The sequence below is a fragment of the Lactuca serriola genome, chromosome 3 (genome assembly GCF_051521515.1).
Source record: "Lactuca serriola cultivar US96UC23 chromosome 3, Lser_US96UC23_V15, whole genome shotgun sequence".
NCBI classification, from domain to species: Eukaryota; Viridiplantae; Streptophyta; class Magnoliopsida; order Asterales; family Asteraceae; genus Lactuca; species Lactuca serriola.
This window is the reverse complement of record NC_136410.1, coordinates 13,710,029-13,731,318: the sequence shown is the minus strand read 5'-3', so window position 1 is coordinate 13,731,318 and position 21,290 is coordinate 13,710,029.

Below are 21,290 nucleotides of genomic sequence, written 5' to 3'. Positions count from 1 at the left end.
TAATCTAATGGCAAGCCCAACTCAAGGGCCCAAGGCACATATATATAATCCTCTGGTCCAAGACTCTATTGCAACAAGTCCAAAATCCAGGCCCAACACTCAGGGCCCAAAATAAGACTAAGCCCAAAAGTCCACAGTGAGGTTACACGGGGCGTACCTCTCTTGGTACGCTCAGCGTACTCACGAATCCATATTGGCCATCGGGGACAATGGGGCAGTACGCGGGGCGTATAGGAATTACGCTCAGCGTACTCCCCTGATTCACTCTTTCTACTCATTTGGTCTTAAACAGTTAAGACATTACCTCAATTCCTAGATCTGGACTCCTTAATGGCACTTACTCCATAAAGTTAGTGACTTTAAGCCTTTGCTTGGCTAGAAGGGTCACAAACACCCAAAACACTGACTTCCTTATCTCAAAAACCTCCTATCTCATGCATGGCTTGATTCCAACGACCAAGATTGAATTTTTATGACATAACACCACTAAATATACTCAAAGGGACATATATTATGATTTAGAGTTCAATAACTCATAACGCTTCAAGCTTTGGGACAAAAAACCCTAAAATGGACCCAAAACAAAAGCTAGCACAACAATAAGCAAGTTCAAAACTTGATATCTCTGGAAGATGCACCAACAAGAGAAGAGCATAGATTGAAAAGCTAGGTGCTCAAGTTATTCTATTTCAAAGCTCCTTCTTCTTCACGAGTGAAACACAACAAGTGATCACTCTACTAGATCCACATGAGAAGGCCACCAAGATTCAAACTTTATTTTTTCTGGAGCTAGATCAACATGATTAGGGCTTGGATCCACAAGCTCCAAGTCAAGCTATGATTCCTCAAGGAACTCCTTCTTCCACAATATGCACCAAAAACTCACCAAATCACCAAAATGCTCAAGAATCACTCAAATGGAGGCTTAGGGTTCATTTCTAGGGTTTAGAGGGATGGAGGTTGAAGATATTAGGGTTAGGTTATGAGATAGCGTTCTGGTCTGATTTTCGTACGCCCAACGTTCATATAGTATGCCCAACGTACTATGAAGAACATTCATGACCACCCCTGGTCAGTACGCCCAGCGTACTCCAAAATGACGCCCAGCATACTCGGCTAAGCCTGCAAACTGCAAAAGAATTCTGAAGGCCATAACTTCTTCATTATAAATCCGTTTTCGACGATCCTTATATCCACGAAAAGGTAAAGAGAAGCCATACACTTCTATCAACTTCATTTGGGCTCTAAAGCACAAACCAAACTCTTTTATCACACAACCTACCTTACCCATAACCAAAAAAGGCCTAAACCTTTCTCCTTCGAAGCCTCAAAACCTTCTCATACTCAGATTAAGGCCCACAGGCCTTAAATCACAAAACAATCTGGAACAGGATGTTACAATTCTCCCCCACATAAATGAGACTTCGCCCTCGAAATCGTTCCTTTTCTTTGCATAGATCGAAATAAATTACCCGAGAAGCACAACCGGAAAATCTCTTCACATTGAACGATCCTTCTCCCAAGACATCCGAAACCAAATAGAACTTTCCCAAGCTGAAGAAGGACGGACCCCTTTTCCGTGAAGGTACCTGCTCTAACTCTCCAGAATTGGAAACTATAGTGGTCTGTCTCCCTGACAGACCGCCCATGCAGAATATCACCCTGATAATCGCTCATCGAGTAACAGACTCGGATAACACACTCCCAACTCAGAGTACCAGGTTAGCTCCCGACCCAACGGTTGTACCTCTAAGGGCTACCCCTTGCACACTCAATAAAATGACTTTACAGTCCTCCTGCTCACAATAGCTATCTCAGCTCATCGCGACACACAAGTCACGCAGTTCGCTTTACCCCAACAGAATACTAAAACTTATCTATAATTGTCTCACCTTCGAATTCTGTTATCTACCAAGCACTGATTCCATGCGTTTTGCGGTTCTTCCCATACCGACCAACTAACTCACTCCGGTCTATTACATCTGATGGAGAACAGAACTTCTCAAACTGAACCCATCTACAAATCTGAAACCTCATATTGCCTACTAAACACACGAACGAATCCAGACTCAAGCTAGAGAGTCGAATTCAACAAAAAAATTGGAACCACTCAATTCCATTCGGGTACTTAACTTGTGACCCAAGATTCACAATCCACGCGTACACCACTTCTCCAATTCCCTTCGGTTGAGATAACCACGACTCAACTCAGAATATAACGATCCCTAAAAAATATGTAGACCTCGTTCTCTCCCTTGGTTCAACCACCAAGATCCTACAGACTCAATTGATGAGGCTACACAAGCCTAAGAACCCTTCTGCGTCATGCTCTGGCTGGTGAAAACTACGGCTCCCCGTAATTGCACAATGCTCTCCCTCTGACCAGTCAAAGCTACGGCTCCCCGCAGTTCCATAATGATCCCTCACTGCTTGGCAAGTACCACGGACCCCTGTAATATCGCCACACCATCTCGCCGCCTGGTGGATACTACGGCTCCCCGCAGTATCACCACACCCTCTTACTAACTTGTGAATACTACGGCTCCCCGCAGTATTACCACACCCTCTTGCTAACTGGTGAAGACTACGGCTCCCCGTAGCATCACCACACCTTCTCGCTAACTGGTGAATACTACAACTCACCGTAGTATCACCACACCCTCTTGCTAACTCAAGGATGTTGCAGCTCCCTGCAACCTTACATTACTTTCTCTTACCATCCCATTGTATCATTCTCTAGTCGACGTCACACTCTGCATCTATTAACCCATGTTTCATGGCTAATGATAGATAGATGATCATACACCCATCCAGAAACAAACATCACTACTCCTGACGGCTATCGTCATGACAAAACTCATTCTCTTACCGGAATTCGCATTCTTAAATAGTCTCGTATCTAATCTTCATTTCCCCACAACACACAACTTCGGAATATTCCAACTCTTACGGACAAATCGTCAATGACTCAGAACACGTTGACGAGCATCCGAATCTTCCTCCTCTATTTCTCCAAACCCATGCAAGTATACACATACTGGCCCTAGAGTTGGTTGCCCAATCCACTTCTACCCTTTCTAAAATGCACATAACAACCCGTACGATAAGCCAGGAATTCTTCACCGCCGAAGCTATCCTTTGACCAAGTTGCCTCAAATTTTACCATTACAACCTTGAAGAATTTCAAATCACCACATGGTATCTGTCCAACGTCCACCTGCCGTGGAGACACTCGTCCTTTCCTGAACACATACATCTTACATTACCTTTCTCTGCACTTCGCCTTGGCCACCAATAACCCTGGTCTCATGCATTCGAACTGCAGGTCTCTATAACCGTTCTCTACCCGCACTTGAACGAATCGGTGATCCCCTAACTGGAAAACCAGTTCTCCCCCACTCAGGGTTCGAACAATCACTAATTGGCACATCCACAATCTAGTCAATAGATTGTCTCACTAGCTATGTCACACTTGACTCTTGAACGTATTACACAATCATCCCAGGGCCTTCCCAAAGGAAACCAACCAATCTCCATATATCCCGTCCCTGATGAAATCTCAGAATCCTCCCCACGCGACTACCTCTAGGCATCTTGAGGCCTCAAACTGACACACCGCTGAAAAACCCACTGTTCCGAATCCAATCTGTCTCTAATCCGAAAATAGTGTCCTTTCATGCTCTTCGAATCTAACTCCTTGACCCGCCTGGGAATAATCATAAAAGCACAGACGTTATTCTCATTGTCGATTCACAACATAGACCACGAGGGCCACCGCCCCAATATACCCCTTTTCCACTGAAAACTGCTAATAAAATTACTTTTTCCCCAACAAGGCACCTCCTTGTTCTCATCCATCTTAGTCCCACTAATGACTCTTTCTTGGTGTAAGGATACCTCGTATCAAACATACTGCCCAAATACTCTGGTGAAAAGATCACCACACTTGCTACCCCACATGGTTTACCTCCAACTCAGAAACTCATATTCCTTCTGCTCCTCACAGAAAATAGCACACTGCAGTCACAGGAAGTGGCATCCCCACTATCGGCCGACTACGTAGCTCAACCCGTAATCCTCCACGAAGCACCACCTCTACTCATTCCCGAGTCTTGCGACTCTAGTTGTCATCTAATCTAACTTTCTCAGAAACCAACTCGATTCCCCCTCAAGGTGTGCTCCCTTGAAACTCGTTCAACATGGCCCTCTGGCCCCATGCTCTATCACATCTGATCTCAATCTAATTAATCAAAACGGAATAACTGATAACACCAGAAGCACTAACCGCCACGAATCATGGTACTCGAACCACATTATCACCCCTCATCTGCTACGAATCATGGTACTCGAACCATGTGATCACCTCTCATCTGCTACTGATCATGGTACTCGAACCATGTGATCACCTATCATCTGCTACTTAGATCCTCTGTAATTTTCCCTATATCGAGTATGGGTCCTCTGCTTTTAGTAGTACGGGCCCATACTACCTACCACATCTACCCATACTTTCCACATGGATAATCCCAAATTTCCTAAGTAGCTGCTCAACCTCCCCGATCATCAATCCTGCCATACCTGTTTGCTCCCTTGCGAATACTCTTCCTCTATTAGTATACTCATCTGACAAGGGTCACTCCCTAGGCCCTTCCTAGGCTCTCACACTTCTCTGCCATCAGCTGCTGAAGAACTCCTCATGATCCCAACCATCTACCTCGTGAATATCGTCATATTCACTTAGTAGCTGACTCCCATCATCAAGAGTTCCACAAAGCACGAAGCAAGCAGCATTCGGGCATCGAATATTCTCTATCAACACATATAACCACTTTAGGTTACAACTCCGCTTGCTATACTTGTACTCAAAAGGTATCACCGAGCTCAAGTAACTCCACCCCTCGCTGGTATATGACTACCCTCTCAGTAGGCTCCTCAATGCTCATCTAGGTATCTCTACTAGATTACTCTTCTACTCAGATGCCTCTCTCAAAAGCATTCCCACTGTATACTCTTACTCCGCACATACTCAAAAGCAATTCACAGATAGCTGTAACTCCTAGGCCAAGGCATCAAAAATCGGGCCACTCTAGTCCTAAAATATGAAATACCTAGCCTACTCTCAAGTATGCATAACATATCTCATAATTACTTATAACACATAAGTAAGGGTATCTTGGGAAATCACCGTTCGGGAGCTGGCTGATTGTACACACTGCTCGTTTCCTCTTTCTCTTAAAATTGTCGTACTTATTTTTAGAAAAAATCGTTCCTTTTGAAAACTTTTCTCAAATCCTCAGTTTGAGTCCAGACATACCTGAAGGTGTATCCGAATCCCTCAAACCAAGGCTCTGATACCAACTTGTAACACCGCAAATTTTCAAAAAAGTTTTCGATTTTAAAATACCAACATCACATATAATAATTCTCAAAATATCCAGTGTCAATGTCATAACATATTTCAAAATAGTTTTCAAAAGTAATTATCAAAATCCAGGATCCTCATTCATGACTCTTTTCTCTTGTGTGTACAATCGAGCCACCACATTACCTTGATCCTAATAAGAACTTGAAACACATAACACATAACACGATAAGCACGAAGCTTAGTGAGTTCCCCAAAATCCCACATACACATATTAGCCACTCGAGGCAATAACACTGCAGGACCCTCCAGTCCGATGTGTCTAAGTGGGACCCTCCAGTCCTATGGCTCATTGGACCCTCTGGTTCGGTCTGGGTGAGAACCCTTCGGTCTCACTACTCGTTGGACCCTACATTCCGGTTTAAGTGAGGACTCTCCGGTCTCAAAGCTCATTGGACCCTCCGGCCTGATCATAATATAACATGGTTTGTTGGACCCTCCGTTCCGGTCTAAATATCATATAATATAGCACACAACACATATCACACATAAATTGCATAACTCAGGCAAGCACATAAGACCCTCTGATCACACATAATTACCACTCTAGGTAAAGTATAGTGAGAAGACTCACCTCAGTTGATGAACAGTCCTTATAAACGCTGCTGCCACGCACCGACCTCTAACTCTGTGTCAAACCCACAATTATCCCAATTAAGGACTAATTCTAAACTCTTGCTCATTAGGTCTAAAGGTAGTCCACTAAACAGCCCATCAATGACCTAAAACCCATTGGGCCCACCAAGGCCCAATAATAAATAAGATCTCCCGAGGCCCACCTCTCTCACATCTAATGGCAAGCCCAACTCAAGGGCCCAAAGCAAATATATATAATCCTCTGGTCCAAGACTCTATTGCAACAAGTCCAAACTCCTGGCCCAACACTCAGGGCCCAAAATGAGACTAAGCCTAAAAGTCCACAGTGAGGTTACGTGGGGCGTACCTCTCTTAGTACGCTCAGCGTACTCACGAATCCATATTGGCCATCAGGGACACTGGGGTAGTACGCGGGCCCTACAGGAATTATGCTGAGCGTACTCCCCAGATTCACTATTTCTACTCATTTGGTCTTAAACAATTAAGCCTTTGCTTGGCTGGAAAGGTCACAAACACCCAAAACACTCACTTCCTTATCTCAAAAACCTCCTATCTCATGTATAGCTTGATTCCAATGAGCACGATTGGATTTTTATGACATAACACCACTAAATATACTCAAAGGGACTTATATTATGCTTTGGAGTTCAACAACTCATAAAGCTTCAAGCTTTGGGACCAAAAACCCTAAAATGGACCCAAAACAAAAACTAGCACAACAATAAGCAAGTTCAAAGCTTGATACCTCTGGAAAATGCACCAACAAGAGAAGAGGATAGATCCAAAAGCTAGGTGCTCAAGTTATTCTCTTTCAAAGCTCCTTCTTCTTCAAGAGTCAAACACAACAAGTGATCACCCCACTAGATCAATATGAAAAAGCCACCAAGATTCAAACTTTATTTTTTCTGGAGCTAGATCAACATGATTAGGGCTTGGATCCACAAGCACCAAGCCAAGCAATGCTTCCTCAAGGAACTCCTTCTTCCACAATATGCACCAAAAACTCACCAAATCACCAAAATTCTCAAGAATCACTCAAATGGAGGCTTAGGGTCGATTTTAGGGTTTAGAGGGATGGAGGATAAATATATTAGGGTTAGGTTATGAGATAAGGAGCTTAAATAGGGTCCAAGACCTAAAATAGCATTCAAGTCTGATTGGTGTACGCCCAACGTTTATATAGTATGTCTAGTGTAATCTGAAGAACATTCGCGACCACCCTTGGTCAGTACGCCCAACGTACTCCAAAATTACACCCAACATACGCTTTGTGTACGCCCAACGTACTCGGCTAAGCCTGCAAACCGCAAAACTTCTGAAGGCCATAACTTCTTCGTTATAAATCTGTTTCCGACGATCCTTATATCCATGAAAAGGTAACGAGAAGCCCTACACTTCTATCAAATTTATTCCTCCTGAATCCCATTCTAACTCAGATCCAAAATTCATGAAAAGCATGCACCAACTCCTTCAACAATACATTTGGGCTCTAAAGCACAAACCGAACTCTTTTATCACACAACCTACTTTACCTATAACCCAAAAAGGCCTAAACCTTTCTCCTTCAAAGCGTCAAAACCTTCTCATACTCGGATTAAGGCCTACGGGCCTTAAATCACAAAACAATCTGGAACCGGATGTTACACCTGAAGTCCTGCTGACTCCTATCTGCCTACCGGATGAACGGAGACTTCCCTTGTCCCAATTGATCTACCATTACCCGAAATACCAGTCCCCCACCGTTTACCGAATGCAAGAACATTCCCTCAGTCGCTCTCATCGACTTAAGAAGATACAACGACAACCTAAATTGCTCTACCAACCCAGCCACTCAGGCTCTAGAAGATCTAGGATCCCCGATCCCCTACCTTACCCTAAGGTCTCTACTAGGTCTCACCTATTGCTAAAAGAACACAGGCCTCGCCCACGGGTCTCACCCAACTATACTTCGGAGCGGCCTCTCCCATAGGTCCCATAAGGCTATGCATACACACTCCTCCTCTAATCGCATCTAGCTAAACGTTCCTGATTCTTATCATGCTAACTCGGAGATACGGGCCCCGCCCACTCTCCGCTAACTAAGCTGCTAATGAATGCTACGACTTACCCGCAATCTTACATCACTCCTGGTCTCCAATGACCTACCGTTTTCCGAATCCAATAATAATGTGGCCCACTCACAGCCGAGCGGCTGCTCCGCCCTATCTTAAACTATCTGAAAAATCCTGCCAGCGAATCACGCATATGATACATTTGTACTGTTGAATAGGACCGACGAATGCTACGGGCCACCCTGTAGTCTTACTATACTCGTTCTGCCAACTAGTGAATGTTATGGGCCACCCAATAGTATTACAACACTTCTGCGCTACCAGCCAACTAATACTACGGGCCACCCCGTAGTCTCACCACACTTCTACGCTATCTGCCGACTAATGCTACGGGCCACCCTGCAATCTTACTATACTAATGTTACAGGCCAAACCGCAGTCTAACTATACTCATATATGATTGCTACGAGCCACAGCACAGTCTTACAACTCCCTTACTCTATCTGCAGACTAGTGAACGCTACGGGCCACCCCATAGTCATACAACACTCCTACACTATTTGCTAACCATTGCTACGGACCACCCTGTAGTCTTACCGCACTTTTCATACTATCTGACCATTGGTGAATGCTATGGCTATCCGGTAGTCTGACAACACCTTCCACACCGACTGGCTGCTAATGGATGTTATGGCTAACGCATAATCGAGCATACAAGCACAATCTAGTACCCCAAGCTGTACTCATGTCCTAACTATAACTCCCAACTGATTCTTCTGAAACCTGCTATTAGACATCCCGAGAATCCGATCTCACAATTGGCAAGTTTTCCGAACTTCCAATTCACACTATCCTCAATTCATACAGCCACTTGGGCCATCCTTCTCCTTGACAGCAGAGCGAAACTTATCCCGAGAGTGTGCCCGAATCCCTCAAACCAAGGCTCTGATACCAACTTGTAACATCCCAAAATTCAAGACCAAAAATTTCGTTTTGATTAATTAAAAACCGCTTAATAAATTTTGCTCAGTCATTTAATAACATTCTTAATATAACAATTATCAGAGTTTTAAATCCTAAAGATCATCTAGTGCGGGAAACATGGTGTAATGCGTTGTGATCGCCCCGAGCTCCTTCCTTGGAAAAACATTAGTACTAGAAACAAATAGTTGAAAACCATAAGCATAAAGCTTAGTGAGTTCCCCAGATACCACATACCATACATATCAACTGATCCATAAATGCCATACGTAACCATGAGCCATACATAACAAACATATCCATAATCAAGTAAGGTGCTATGTGCCAAACATAGTCTTGCTGTTATGCCACGGGTCGCACGTGCTCTTCCTTGTCAAGCCTGGGGCCACTCCCTGGGTCTTACAAACAAGTGCCAAGGGCCACCCCATGGTCTTCCATGCAAGCATGATGAAGAAAACTATACATACTACTCTACTAGGCTACTCAGCATACGGTGTGCCAGGAGCCACCTCCTGGTCTTTCATACATAACAGCATACAATGTGCTAGGAGACGTCTCCTGGTCCTACATACATATTGCCTAGGGCTAACCCACAGGTCTTCCTACCATACATAAACAAATACAGTGTACCAGGAGCCACCTCCTGGTCTTTCATACATAATAGCATATAGTGTGCTAGGAGCCGTCTCCTGGTCTTTCATGCATACTGCCTAGGGCTAACCCCCGGGGTCTTCCTACCATAGATAAACTAAATGGGCCGGAATTGGTGCCTTTGACCCATACAAACTGTGAGGAGACTCACCACACACTGCTGAAGATTTGTCGAACACTTCTGACTGCTAACCAGCACTTCTGAACTGCTGAACCTTCGACTACCCGAACTATCAATACCCAAAACAACATTTAGATCATAATAATCCAAAAGTCAACCCTGTTCAAACATGGTCAAAGTCAACGGTCAAAGTCAACCTCCAGTTGACTTGACTCGCCGAGTTGATCTACCAACTCTTCGAGTCCATACTCCTCCAACCCCATACAACCTCGAATCCACTCGTCGAGTCTAGTAATAACTCGACAGGTTCTCCTTCAACTATACAATCAGGACCAACTTCATCCGACTCACCGAGTTCGACCTTGAACTTGTTGAGTTTATCATCCTCATATGAATGTGTCTAGGCTGTGACTCGTCGAGTTATATGAACAACTCGTCGATTCCATTATCATAAAGTAAGGAGATTGCCTTAGACTCGCCAAGTTCTTCCTTGAACTCGTCGAGTACGATGAACTTCATGACCATTATGGACTCAGGCCGACTGAGTCCCTTTCCAAGCTCACTCATACCCTTAACATAAGGGTTTTAGGGCAAGAACTGGCCTGACTCGCCGAGTCTCTCTATGTCCAACACTATTCAGACGATTTCAGACAAGCTTAAGGCATCCAAGACCCAGATATGGCCTCCTAGGGTCGTGATATCACACCAAGCCACTACCTTTGCACCTATGCATGGCCCTTTTTGCTCAAAGGGCCAAAACAACTCCTTAAACTTTGCATGGAGAGGTATAATGGCATAATGCTTCCACCGTTATGCCTCTACTACACTGAACACCTCTAAATCTGGAAGTATCTAGCTTGGGGACGTCCAAATCCTACAATACATCCTTCTTGGACCATAAACTCCGTAAAAAGGGACATAAAGAGATCTATCAAACTAGATGTCAAGGTGAGAACTTGATTACTAGAAAATGAAGAAGATGAAGCAAACTTCCTGGATCTAAACCTTCTCCTTGGACCTCCAACCTCATTCTTCTTCTTCTAGACTTCAAGAACACTCTAAATCCTTCTATAAAGGATCACACACTCAAAGAGAACATTAGGGTTTCGTGGGACAGGTTCTGGACAATGGAGGCTACAAATGAGGCTGATAGAATGATAATAAGATGCTTAAATAGGGCACCAACTCCTGATTTAGGGTTTTCCCAAAACCTGGCCAACTCGCCGCGTCAGTCCTCTGACTCGTCGAGGAGGTCACTTAACCTGTGACCAAAATCGTGCTCCTACTCGTCGAGTCACCCGTCTACTCGACGTGTCACTCCCTTATTTGAGGTTTCATTTCCTTTCTAGGCCTCCTGAATTCAGGGTGTTACAGGATAAATCTTAGTCTGACGGGAAGAACAAAGAATGGTGAATGTTATTTCTTGTGTGTACCAAAAGAATGACCAAAAACATAATTGAATATGGTGTTTGAAAACTACCAAAAACTGTCACAAACTAGTTAGAAAACGACCACAAAATTGTCACAAAAGTGTCTTCAAATCAGTTCCATGTCAGGGGTAAAACCACCAAGGTCAATATCAGAGCCATGGCCAGGGTCAAAACCTTGTCAAAATTCTCAAATTTGGATTTCTATGCATTTTCTATAAAGAAGTATTAACCAAAGCCAACGTCAGGGTCAAAACCAGCTCGACCCTAGCCAGGGGCTTTGCCCCTTGTACCCCGTCAGGGGTTGCCAATCCTTGGACCCCACTACCAGGGGCGCTGTCCCCAGACCCCCGTGGTTTAGAAGTTTTACCCCTAAATAACAATGTACTTTGAATCAAGACAAACTCAAACAAGTGTGCACTGTACACCATGCCTTACTTATTCAATATTTGTCAAGATCACATTGGTCAGCAAGTTAATACCATTAGGGTTAAATAATATTGGTAACATAAATCACCAACAGTAAAAAGGGGATAAGATGGAAAAAGATACAAAGATTAGGGTGAAAGACACTAATGGCATCCATGAAACACATCGTTATTCCACCAGGACATCATACAATGTCTCAAATTTGTTTAAAAGCTTGTCTAGCTGGTGAGGTAAAATATTATAACAATTTATCCAAATTCTTCTCTATCATTAAAGCGGAAGAACTATCACTATATTAATAAGATATCTTGGTGGCCTAACGATCTTACTGGAATTTGAGGACACATATAAAGAATAATAATTTCCTTGAAATAACAAGTGGAACAAAATAAAAAACACATATGAATTAAAATCGTGGGAGTTCCAAAATAATTATGGGACCCTAACATATTCACTATCATCGCTAGCAATTTTTAGGAGTGTAATAATCCTATTTGAATGCCTCGAAGAATCTACCAATATCTTATTTGGTAGAGTTTATGTTTTCACCAATATTATTGCTCCATTAATCAAGCAATTCATGTATCTTGGAGGTAAAAAGAATCAATTGGCATGGTACAGTAGGATGAAGATGGGTGGGCTCCATCCTTTTGTAACTCAGATGCAGAATTAGATTTAGACTCTAAGGAGGAAGGTATATCAGATACATTCGAGAATAAATCACTACATGGCGATGGAAAAGAACATGGTGAATTGAAACTGGAAAATTATAATGACCACAACAAGACCACTTAGCTAATCACAGGGAGGAGCATGACAAAGTGACCATTTGGAGAGACAACTAAAGTGATCTTAAACCATAATTAATGAATCATCCTCGTGTGTAACGCCCAATAACAACTGAGGTGATTCGAAATCTAAGTCTAATTTGGGTGTTAACTTAAATTTTGGAGATGTGGGATATAAACCTAATGAGAATGGTGGTGTCGCATCCTCAAATTAGGCCTAAGAGTTTTCCCCTTTTTAGTGAAAAATTAAAATTTTGTAAAATAAAAATAAAATAAATTTAAATCCTAACTAAATATTAAATAAATTATAAATTAAATGAATTAAAACAATATTTATCATGAAAGTTCAATAATTAATATGAGAATGAAAAATAAGATTAATATTAGACTTTTAAGAAAGATTCTAACGTTAAGGGGCTGATTTTGCCAATTTGAAAACTTAATGACTAGTGTCGACTTATTCAAAGACCATTTGGTTAGAAGAGAGTATAATTAAGGCCAAATTGTAAAATAATGAAGTTATATAAGTTAGTTAGTAAAATGGTGTCATTTTAAATAAAAGAAAATTTGGGAAGGACCAAATGTGCCATGTAGTGAAAGTTAGATATATGATAAAGGAAGTTATTTCTTATTTACAAGAAGTATGAATATGAAGAGGGAGATGGCACTTAATGGAGATTTTTGAGCTTGATGGGAATAATTGGAGCTAACTCTTGAAGATTGGAGAAGATGTGAAGCTAAGGTTTGATCTAAGCAATTGGAGGTATAATTCCTACCTATTTCTATCTAAATTCGAACATAAGGTTTGGGGATTATGCCCAAAATATGATAATGGTCATATTTTTAGACATTAGTTGTTAAGTTCACGAAGGAATAAACTATTTGGACTCCCATTCTTCATTGAACCAAACCCTAATTTATTTGATGGAAATTTGGTATAGATTTAGAGCTTCAATCTCCATTAATGGTGGACAACTCCATGAAATTTGATTAATTTTTTTTTGAATGATTGGAGGATAGAATTTTTTCGGATGATTGCTTTAAAATCAAATCTACGTGTGAATCTATGACTTGATGTAATGAGAACCACTAGTTGAAATCTCCAATTGTGCTGGATTCAGGAATTTAGAATTCTAATGAGGAATCCATGAGAGTTTTGAAGAAAATTTAAATGATTGAATGAATTATATTTTGAATGTTCATAAATGATATTATAATATAATAATCAATTTTTTGAGTAACTGATGATGGAGACTGTAAAAATATTTAAGAGTTGCTTGAAGCAAAACTATATAATCAAGCAATTAGGTAATTTCCAAATATGGAATCATCATTCTCAATCCTTGGAATCTATGGATTTGGTCACTTCAATGAGTATTAAGATGCTCTAAAAGTAAAATATATAGGAGTTCAATGACTCATTAGAATGTTGTGTGAAGAGAATCAAAGCTATTGAGAACTTATTGATTAATAAGGGTGTTAAATGTCATCTTATGCTTTCCCATATCTTTCATGGCATCTAAATGTCTTAATAATTAAATTATATGTAGAATGAGACTTAATTTAGTTATATTAATTTCATAACACTTAGTTTGGTCATTAAGGCCTTTTAGTTATGTTTGTGGATTGTTTAAAATTGAATAAAGCAAGGTTGAGTGGCTTAAAATAAAAAATTACACGTATGAAGTCCTAAGATGGTGCTTGAGAGTCCTGGGAAATTGAGAGGCAATGTTGAAGGTAAGAGTGTCCTATGTGATGGTAAGCATCCCAGGATGTTATGTGGGATACTAATGTAGAGTCCTAGGATGCTATGTAGGACGCGGATGACAAATTATTTTGTCTTTCTTCCATAGTATATTGTGAATGGTTGAAAATAATAGGAATAATATATTTAGTACTATTAAATATGTTTTGTGATGGTTTAAGGTGTTCATAAATGGTATAAATTTTTATTATAGGTTATTATTAAGTGTCTAATAAACTAGTAAAAGAGAAGTGAAGAATTCGTAAGCACTAAGGTGATTACTATTGAATACATGTACCATAAAGTGAATAAAGATATTTTTGATGGAATTTATAGGTTACGAAATCAGTGTACATGTAGAAAAACACTTAACACTTAAGCATACATGAAAACTATTGGATCTATGTTTCTTAAAAATTAATATCAATATACTTATGAACCTATAAGAAACCTTAGGTGTAATCGAAATTACTAGTTAATATTACATGCCTTTGATATTACACTAGTAGACAATATCCTCGAATCCTTTCTTGATCTTCAGAATGCTAGCACCAAAATTATGGCTCCCTCTAATGGCCCACACCCAAACCCTAAAAACCAAAAGACAACTTTGATATATATATATATATATATATATATATATATATATATATATATATATATATATATATATATATATATATATAGAGAGAGAGAGAGAGAGAGAGAGGAGGGAGGAGATTTTTGGCCATGGTTCACCAGAAAGAGATGTATAATAAATGTGATAACAAGAACGATCTAATGCGTAGGGACAAGGTTTGAAAACTCAAACCTTGAATGAATGCTTAAGATTAATGTCTGCTTACTAATAAATGTTCTAGTCAAGTTTGGCAAGACCAGTCAAGTCTAAGCTAATTTAATCAACAAATTATTTAAGATATTTAATGAAGAGAGAAAATAATGATCAAGGCAAAGCTATGAAATGAAGAACAAGAAGAAAATTTGAGAGAATATTCAGAAATATGAAATAACTTGGATATTGCTAAAGTGAGTGAAAAAGATCCGTCATTGATTTAACATTGAAATATCCTATAAATAGGAGTATATGAAACATGGTACTGACCAATTACAATCAAAGGATTGGATAAAAGAGTTACATCTGACACTCTGAATATCTGTGTTTTACAAATTAAGCTAAGTCCTATGACATGTTAAAATCAAAGAAAAGACAAATACAATTAATGTAAAGTGGCAAAACATAGATTCCGGATCAGCAATCATTATAGACATAAAGTCCATTCTGGAATGCCTTCACTTATAATCTTCACATCACAAACATATCTTCAAGTCCGGACAAAAACAGATTCTGAACCAATATTCACTTCGGAACACCATATGACTTTGGAATTGACATTGGGAATCAGGATTGCTAAAAGTTCACTTTCCGGTTCTAACAATCTCCCCTTAAGTGAACTTAGCAATCAAGTCAGCTTAGATAGCTTCTTCCTTGATGACTATGTAGGATCTGAACAACCATTCTTGGAATTCGATGTACCAGGTCAGCTGACTTATGAACTTTGCTTTGACCTGTTCTAGAGCTTCAGACTTGGATGCACGGGTGATGAACTTTTAAATAGCTTTAGTGGGAACTAGGTGTTTGTCAAGGACTCTGAAAAAGTCCTTCTTGTTTGTATTCTTTGTTGCATAGACAAAATCTAGAACCGGTTCATCAAGTGGACCATCTGCAAGCAGTTCTACTTTAGGAAGCATAAAGTCGATTTTAGCAACAAAGTCTTCAGTTCCGTATAAATGAGCCAACTCGTAGTCACATCTGCAAAGCTCTGCGACATAGTCTTTGAGGAAACTCAGAGTAGCATGGTAAGCTCCTATACTGATATCATCGTTTTGGATTCCTCTAAAGTGAGCAGCTAATGTAAGAGTGTTGTTCAGATTCATCGATGGGAAGTTACCATCAGTAATGGTGCGGTGGGTTGGTTTGTTTCGAATGATGTGATATCAGAACAACGGGCAGTTGAGCTCGAATTTCACCAGGATCTTTCTTCCAAACACATGAATTTTGGTAATTCTCTTCCTTGTCCACACTTCCTTTAGAGGTTGTTCATTCTTGGAGTTGAATGTTTTAAGCCTTTCTTGCTTAGTCCGGATGATCATCTCTGGATTGTTGTTGGGGTGAAGATGAGTGAACTTGATGTAAAACTTGCTGTAAGGAGAGAGAGGAAGGTCGAGCTGTTCGAAATCATTTGTCAGAACACCATAATATATGAAAGGAATGATTTCATGATCACGGAGAATGCCTTCACGGCATAGAGGAGATATTCCACACATCGGATCAGGATTATCCTTGAGAGCTTGGATCCGGATGATGTCCTCTAATGCTTTATTGATAACCTCCTGAGACCATCCAAATTTTTGCTTTGGTGGAGGTCCGAAGTGGAAGGCTTGATGTTCGGTTGCCATGGGCTATTTACCTTTTTCACTTTAGATAGTGGAGATGACATGCGGCAACATTTCATCTATCATAAATTCCAGAGTGGGCGTCGGTAGAGGTTCTTCCGGAATGGCATCAGAGATCCGGAGTGGGGAACCCTGGTCAATTGGATCAATTCTTGGGGACAGAATTGGAGGCAGCATTGAGGGAGTGGCTCGGAGGGCTTGAGTAGTGAGGAGTGTTTTTTTATGGGTGGCAACTCTCGACCCAACTCATAACCTGACACCGACCCAACCCGAAAATAGACAATCTTGGGTTGATATTTTTGACCCGCCAACCTGTCAACCGGCCAACCCACCAACCCGTTTATTTTATGGGTTAGGTTGGGTTATCTGTTTAGGTTCGCGAGTCAACCCGCTAACCTATATATATATATATATATATATATATATATATATATATATATATATATATATATATATATATATATATATATATAGACACACACACACACACATTTAAAAATGACATATTTAATTATTAATGAAATTTGATTTCCATCCGTATTCGTAATATTTTGTATTATTGTATTCTTTCCGTATTCGTATGTGACTAATTTGCGTTTGTGGTTCGTTAATCAAAAAAGAAAAAAATATACATGTCAGTATTTTTAGATACTCACGAGTCACGAATGAAGAACACATCCACTTTCTATGAATGATTTCCTTTTTCATTTTTATTTAGATGTTATTGACTTTATGAATTTATGTTGAAAAACTTTTTTTATGTTAATTACTTTAATCATTTTATGAATTTATGTTGAAAAAACCTCATTTTTGAAAATGCGTTGCTTATTTATTAAATGGGTTATATGGGTTGGGTTTGACCCTTTAACTTGTGAACCTACGGACCTATATACTTAAACGGGTTATATGGGTTGGGTGGGTTGAGGTTTCCAACCCACCAACCCATCAACCCATATATTATATGGGTTGGGTTGAGTTTATATTTTCTGACCCGCTAACCCGCCAACCCGAACCCAACCCAATTGCCATGCCTAGTGTTTTTGTCTTAGCCATTTTCATTACCCTAAGAAGAGCATCAGGCAAAGAGGATGGCCAAGAGACAGACTACGAACCAGATTCTCTTTTCTTCCTCAGTTAACACCTTTGGAAAAGGCTTGTTTGGAGCTTCGAGACCAAGTACTCCGATAGAAATATACTCTTCTTCTTTACTGTCTTCTGTTTCTAAAACTTTGGGAGAGGAGTCAGAAAGGACTTTCAAATCATCATCACTTTCATCCCGGAGTGTGAACTCTGAGGCAGGTTTCCAGGCATGGCTAGTGCCTTTTCCCCCTCTTGCACCGGTGGCATGAGAAACCGGTGTAAGTAACAATGAATATTTCAAATCAATGAATTTGTCAAATACCTTTTGAAGACCGGTGCTGAGTTGGCGAGTGAGAGCATCATAAGCTTTGGAAGTTGGTGCTTGAGATGCAAGATGATCGAACAAGTGTCCAGGAATGGCTAGCATCTCATCAAACTTGCGATTTGGAACATCAACAATGTTCCAAGTAGATCGAAGCAATTTGATGAGAACATGTTGAATAATTAAGTTCTTCTCATCCTTCTTTTTTATATCTTTCTCCAGCCTCTGAATTTGTTTGTCATGACGAATATGGTTCTGTTTGATGAGGTCATTGGTAGCAGAAACCAAGTCATCATGGACTTTGAGCATTATGGTGATTGTAACCAGGTAGTGTTCAACAGAGGCATCCTACTTTGCATCAACCTCTTCCATCGAATGTTTGAGCCAGAGTGAGATCATTTGACCTAATTGTGCTTTGCATTCGGCTATGGAAGGTCCGGACTGAGTGGATAAGGACTAGAGGATTGCATCGAGCTTGGAGTCCAATACGGAAACCTTTTGATCAATCTTGGTGTTGAGCTTTGTGACTGAAGTTTCTATGGGGGACACTTTCTTGATGGTATCAGACACATTTGTTTGGATCTCGAGAAGAGCAAAGGGATCGATTTAATCTCTAGCGGAGGATCCGGTGTTAGAGTTCGAGTGTGGAGGTTTTGCTTTGTGAGATGTTGGATTGGTGGAAGGTCCGGGATGAGTTGCAGCATCATCTTTGTGAAGCTTGATGTTGGAGTTCGATTCATCATTTGGAGTGGATGAAGATGATTCGAAGTCAAAGGCAGACTTGAATGTAGATGGCTTAGACTGGAATCGAACAGAGGACATAAAGTGCGTATCCAGAACTGGGGTACCTTCATCATTCAACATGACTTCTTCTAAAAGTTCTTCTTCCTCATCAGGTTGGAAGGGAGTGACAGGAGGATTCACTGGAGTTTATTGTGAGGCAATCTCTTGATCAACATCATCATCAGTAGGAGCAATGAACAGTTGATTGCTTTGAATTGCTCGATTCTTCATGGAAATGAGAGTAGCTTCCACTTGAGATCGGGAAAGATCTGGACGTCTTGACACAACCCTGTTCACATAATCTTCCCATATTAGATCATTAGTACATGGTCGTCCTATATTTCTTTCGGGTATCATACCAGTTGTGGCATCCGACGTCGGAGGGACAACTCCGGATTTGGAATGCTTGGGGTCCGAAATAGGGGTTCCAGAGTGTGTGCGTGAAGAAGGAAATGGGATAGAAAATTTGACTCGTGGGTGTGTTCTAGGGGGGCAAGGAACTTTTGTCAACAACTACATCACCTTGTTGGGAAGGTGAGGGTGGATTATTAGGATACTCCCCGTGTGTGTGTGTGTTCTTGTGGCATTGAAACACCGAGGGGTACCTCAGATGAGTGGACAGGTAGGGTGTTAGGACGGCCAGAGTGAGCTAGAGGGTCTTGAGCTCCTTCCTGTTGAGAGGAGGAGCTAACTTTGGATCTCTTTTTCGGCTTTGGATCTATTTTTCGTCTTTGGCTTTGTGGGAGAAGTCTTTCGTTTAGCAGACTTTTTGGTTTTCTTAGGTTCGGAGGATGTTGGCTTGGCCACTTCCAGAGTGGGCTCAAAGGGGACTTGGGTAGACTGTGTTGGGATGTACACAGTTGAAATCTCCAAATGTTTTTCCAAATGAATTGATCTAGAAGGGATAAGGTCCAACATATGTTGAGGCAACCTTCGGAAAGGACCAAATGAATATTGGTCTAGAGTTCTATAAGATTTGACAGCTTTAAAAGTAACGTATACCTCCGGAGGAATCGTGGCAATAGGAATCGGTTTGGAATGTTCCCTGTAGAGTTCCTGAATTGTCAAAGCCCAGAACCTAGGGCTTGAAATCTCATTAGTTTTCCTCTTGATGGAAAATTTCCGAAAGTCCTGCCATAACACTTCTGGAAGATCTATAACATTGGAGTGACCGGAGAAGATATTGTAGACAACGTACAACCAATCTTTGCTGAGGGTATCTGTTCCTTCATGCTTGCTAGATAACCCACGAATAATGAAGTGCATCACCACAATCCATAAGCCTGAGACGGTCGACTTCTTGAAATCCTTTGCTCTGTAGTCTTGGTTGTACCCAATATGGTTCAAAAACAGTTGAAATTCCTCTGAGTTGGTTCTTGAACCTTGAAACCCTTGAGGTTTTGTTTCACACTGATTGCCCTAAGGAATCTAGATTTGTGGACGGGCACTATTCTGTCGCCTGTGATTTTTGTTTCCAGCACATTGTGATCACTCTTGATTCTGGTGAAGGTTGTGTGAAGGAGATGAAGTGGAAGAGTTCGTTTAGGGACTTTGGTAAGAGGAATGGAGATGGGGTGGTGTGCTATAAACTCAACCATGATTCTAATGGATTCATCGTAATCCATAAGGTTTAGAGAAAAATTTAAGTCGTATCTCTCAGAAAGCGCTCAGACTATGTTGTTGATGATGATCCCTTAGAAGGTTTATTCTTTGCAATTGATTTCTTGGGAATAGAGGCTATTTGGGTGGTTTTCTGGGAAGATGATTGGGAAGCCATTGTTACAGAGAGTTGAGTGCTTGAAGAACACGATGAACACAAAGAGAATTTGAGAGATTTGATAGTATTTGAGCACGTAAAGAGATAAATGAGGGTTTTGGGAGTATTTATAGGTAAGTGAAACGGGTCGGGTTAAGAAAGTTAATGATTGGGATCCGAAGTCTAATCGGGTTGCATTTAATGAATAACCCATTTTTTGGGGGTGAGTTGACGTGGGAAGGGAAAGGGAGGGTTGGGTTGTAGCTAGAAGTGGAAAAACTGAACAGCGATTTGATGGTTGCTTTTGAAGACGTGGGATAGTGGTACGACTACCAAGGAAGATAAGGATCCTCAAAGGTTACCGTTGCAAAATTTTCATCTTATGGACTCTTGGAATTCTGGATGTTTGATTTTAGTGGGTAAAAGGATATGTTCCAGACTCTTGTAATTCCGGATGTTTGAAGAAATGAGTCCGGCGTACAAATCAATCCGGGGTGAATTTTTGAGGTTCTGGAGCAAAATAAAAACATTTGTGATTCTGGAGCAAAGAGTTTTTAAGGATCCAGAGTGAAAAATCATTTTTGACATTTTAAGAAATTCTAGAGTCAGATATGAGAACGAGTTCAGAGATTTAATTTTGAAAAGAAGTTCCGAATCATGTTTGAAAAACATTTCCTAAGATAA